Source organism: Triticum dicoccoides, chromosome 3B, assembly GCF_002162155.2.
Source record: "Triticum dicoccoides isolate Atlit2015 ecotype Zavitan chromosome 3B, WEW_v2.0, whole genome shotgun sequence".
Classification (NCBI taxonomy): Eukaryota; Viridiplantae; Streptophyta; class Magnoliopsida; order Poales; family Poaceae; genus Triticum; species Triticum dicoccoides.
In genome coordinates this window covers 777426318-777430523 of record NC_041385.1, presented here as the reverse complement: position 1 = coordinate 777430523, position 4206 = coordinate 777426318, and the positions used below count along the sequence as shown (strand labels likewise).

At 49.5% G+C, this 4206-nt stretch overlaps 1 pseudogene; it reads left to right on the top strand.

The window, feature by feature from the left end:
• The first annotated feature begins 667 nt into the window (after nucleotides 1–667).
• LOC119279993 lies at nucleotides 668–1895 on the top strand (annotated as a pseudogene).
• The last annotated feature ends 2311 nt before the right edge of the window (nucleotides 1896–4206 follow it).

Genomic DNA, 4206 nt, shown 5'->3' with positions numbered 1-4206 from the left:
ATCAAATGAAAACCTTGTTAAATAGAAAACGAGAGAGTGAAAGAAAACCAGAGCAGGACGAACGAAGAGTTGGGACGAGGTAAGTCACACCAAGGGTTTGATGTAAGAGGGAACACTACTTTATTTTTCAGTAAGAATAAGAAGAGATAGATATTTTCGCTTCAGCTTTTTCAAACCGGACCAATAATTGGTGGACTGGTTTGTACTAGTACTACTATACTAGTTTGGGTGCACAGTTTGGTTGCCTTGCACAAAAGCTGTCTGACTCAGGCACCATTCTCAGGCGTTGGATTTTGTGGCATGAGGTCAAGATTGCTGCCTGACTGAGGAGCTGCTTGTCAAGACTTCATCCACACAACCCCTGAATTCAACTGAACTGGCCATGCTGTAGCTTCTCGGCTTCCAGAAGGCAGGCAGGCACCATAGCTTCTCGGCTTCTCCCTCCTCCCCCTATCCATTCGGTTGCTATCCTCCTCCGTTTGTATCTCATCTGCTGTGCTGCCACTCTGGTATGTAGATTTGGTAACTTAATCCTGCTCTGGTTCTTCCTTTATTGTGCGATTATGTGATAATTTCCAGTTCTATTTACAAATTTGCACCTTTTGTTCACAGGGAGGATTAGAGGCAGACATTGGGGTTTTGTAACTAGACTAGAAGAGGCACATTAATGTCGCACGAACTTGTGCGCGCGGCAATGGCGGCCGCGCCCGGTGACATTCTACCGCCATTGGCCACCCCTGCTCTTCTTCCGCCGGTCAAAAAGGTGAATGAAGACCCGAGTTTCCCCCAAGCCACGCTGGTGGTTCCGTCCATGATAGCGGAAGACTGGTCCAAATGGTCCACGCTTCCGCCTGACCTTGTTCGCCGCATCGCCGACTCCCTACTGTCCACCAATGACCTTGACTGCTACATTCACTTCCGTGCCGTGAGCCCCAGCTGGCGCGCCGCCATCGATGACCCCATGAGAAACACCTCCGACCCTCGCTTCCGCTCGCGCCAGTGGATCATCCTCGACGAGCACTTCCAGAGCGAAGGGAAGTTTCTCCTTCTGAACACTCACAACGGACGCTTCCTCCATAGGAATCTCCCGCTGCTCAGCGACCACTATGTCGTAGGTCGTAGCTACCACTCGCAATGGCTACTTGGTTCTGGCGGACAAAAGCCCTCCTCACGAGGCCAGCATCCTCAACCCTCTCACGGGTGTCGTCATCCGTTTCGTGGCACCTGTGCCCCCCGAGGTGGGATCCGCTGCTGTCATCACCCTTGCCTGCTCTGTGCTCGGGCTCACCTTGTTCAGTGACTCATCTCACAAGACTTACACTGCTTACCCCGACGATGAGAGTTTCGTAGTCCACGAGGTTCCGCAAGTAGCTTATGGCAGCCTCCGTAAGGCGGTCGTAGGCGGTGTCTACTCAGACACTATAGGTCACGCCATGGTTGCTCGGTTATGTTGTTCGCTGATGTCTCCACATGCAAACGACCTTTGTTTTCCGGTGGGTTTGGCTACCGAAACGCTGCTCGTCGGGAATGTAGAGGGATTGATCTTGGTTTTTAAAGCAGACATCGAGTTAGGTAAGCTTGTGGCTTTGGACAACATCAACAACTGTGCCATCTTCATGGGTCATCAGAGGTGCCTGGCTGTCGATGCTGATAAGTTCCCAGGCATTGAGGCAAACTGCATCTACTTCACTGAACAATTGGGTTCGTCTGCTCATATCTTCAAGTGCAACAACAAGGACATGAAAGTAGAGAGGATCTCTGAAGCTGCCGATTTCATGAAGCAGGACAAGAAATTTGTCCTCGTTGCTGACCGTCCTTTGACGATCATCCACCTACTCTCCAGCTACACCATCAACATCCCGGACTCTCAGCTGGCCTTGGAACAGATCCCATAAGGCGCCATCAGATCTTGGTTCAACTCTAGGGATATCGATGACCGACCAACAAGGCTATGCTTCCGCTAAGTAATTGCTCCTAATTACACTCTAGTCATCTGCTTTGTCATATTGGATATGCCTTGCCTTGTAATAGTTGAAACAGCTTGTTCCTAGGTTAGATCACCTTTAGTCGAACTACCGCTTGCTGTCTTACTACTTAGCCATGCAATCTGGTCCTTGATTTTCAGTGGTGCTAAATGTTGGCCCAATTTCTGCAAAATTTTGAATTCAGCTCCGGCAATTAGACCATTGAACTTACTACTGCCCATTGTTGTCTCTTTAAGCTTTAATTAATTTGCATTGTCATGCACTGGGCAAAAAATGGTTTTCGATTTGCTTAATGACGGCAAGTCGAGCTTGGTTCTTCTTAGTTCCTTGAACTGGGTCCAGGGTCAGAACAGGGTATGAAAGTGAGCTCCCTGGGTTCTATTCTTGAAGCCCTTGAACTAACTGCATTTCTAATTTGTTCCTTGTATTTCTTGGAATTACTGCGGAAACACATTCTGCAGCTCCATCACTCGCCAATCCTCAGATTACTTTTAGTGTAGCTAAGTGATGGAAAACTTGAGATCATCAAATGTTTGCCAACTAATCTGCATCATGTGTCCATTCTATTGGGCTGAGGAATTGGGCTTTGCTTTATTTTATTCATCTCTTGGTTCTTCTTAGTGCTCAATTTATATGCCTCATGTGTCATGTCATGTCCCTCTGTGCCGCTGTTTTAACTGACGATCAATTCATGATGCAAGATGCAACAGACAGTACTTACGCGTGATTTAATTGATAATGCGGCGAGTCATGCATCACCTGCCGGTGTATCGAGTACTCACGCGTGATGGAGAAGCCACTCAAGACACAACTCCTAGTTGGACTCAGGTGACGTACGTGGCCTGACCGGAGTCGGGTACGCGCCGGCCTCCGATACATGGCCGGCTTAGGAGTGGCCCTAGATATACATGGCCGGCTTGCTCGTTAGCTCGCTCGCATAACCACTGATTCATACCACGCAAGACTAAGAAGACGCCAATATGGGAGCAGTCTTGTCCTCCGCCGACGCCGACGCCGTCGTCGACGCCATAGTCAGCTTGTTGGCCATCAAGAGCCACGCGACCCAACGACATCGGTTATCGATCGCTCCACCGGATGCTACCGGCGACGACGAGGACCATTGGTCTGGCCTGCCAAGGACCTCCTGCGGTCTGCACGTCCTGGCGCGACGCCTACGCTAGCTTCGGCTCCGCGCCGTGCTAGAGCAGGCGCCCAACGACTACGCCCTCCTGGCCCTCCGTCGGCGGCACCTTCCGCGTTCCCTTCTCCGGCCCTCCGCCATATGGAGTATACTCGGGTCGCCATCTCCACCGCAGCTGACGTGAGTGTTCAAGGTTTCTTTTGCCAGTGCTTTCAGAACTTGGAAATCATGTTTACGACATTCTTTATAATGACAAGGATGGTTTATTCTGCGTTCTATATTTCGATGGTTCCATATGTACTTTGGATCTTAATGGGCCTTCACCAATGGTGACCACGGTCATGCGCGGCGTGAGTCGTGACAGATCGCTGGGAAGTTGTACATAACATGCACCTCGTCCTCATGCCATCAGGTGAACTACTGCAGGTCTGGAGGAACTGGGAACACATGGATACTCCACTCAAGTATTACAAGACTTACAAAAAAAATGTGAACCATATATGCCATGATGGAGCAGATTTGGTTGGCGAAGATGACAACGACAAGCTAATTGATGAGCTAGAGACAAACGATGAAGAGGACGAGCTCCCTCAAGGCAGCACCGATGACCAAGATGAGCCCACTGAGGCCGAAAACGATGAAAACGAAGAACTTTCCGAAGCCAACTGCAAAGACTACGACATTGCACTATCGCAGCTGCTCCGCGAAGGTGTTGACATGCCTCATCAACTTGTTGACGAGGTCAGCACGAATGAGTTCCTGGTCTTCAAGGTTGACATTAAGAGGCAGAAGCTGGTGGAGCTAAGGGACATTGGAGACCACGCGCTCTTCCTCGGTCTCAACGCTGCCATATGTGTTCCGACAAGTGACTTTCAAGTGTTCAAACCAAATTGTGCCTACCTCACAAACGAGGCTTCCTTGTACAACCCAATGTTACAGAAAGATCTTGGTATCTGGAACATCAAGAAGAGGAGTATGCAGAATCTTGGTGAAGCCTGGCCCAATTTGTCTTCTTGGCTACTTTTACCGGCTTCAATTTGGATCACACCAAGGTTTTAGCTATTGGTTTAGTTGTTCAAA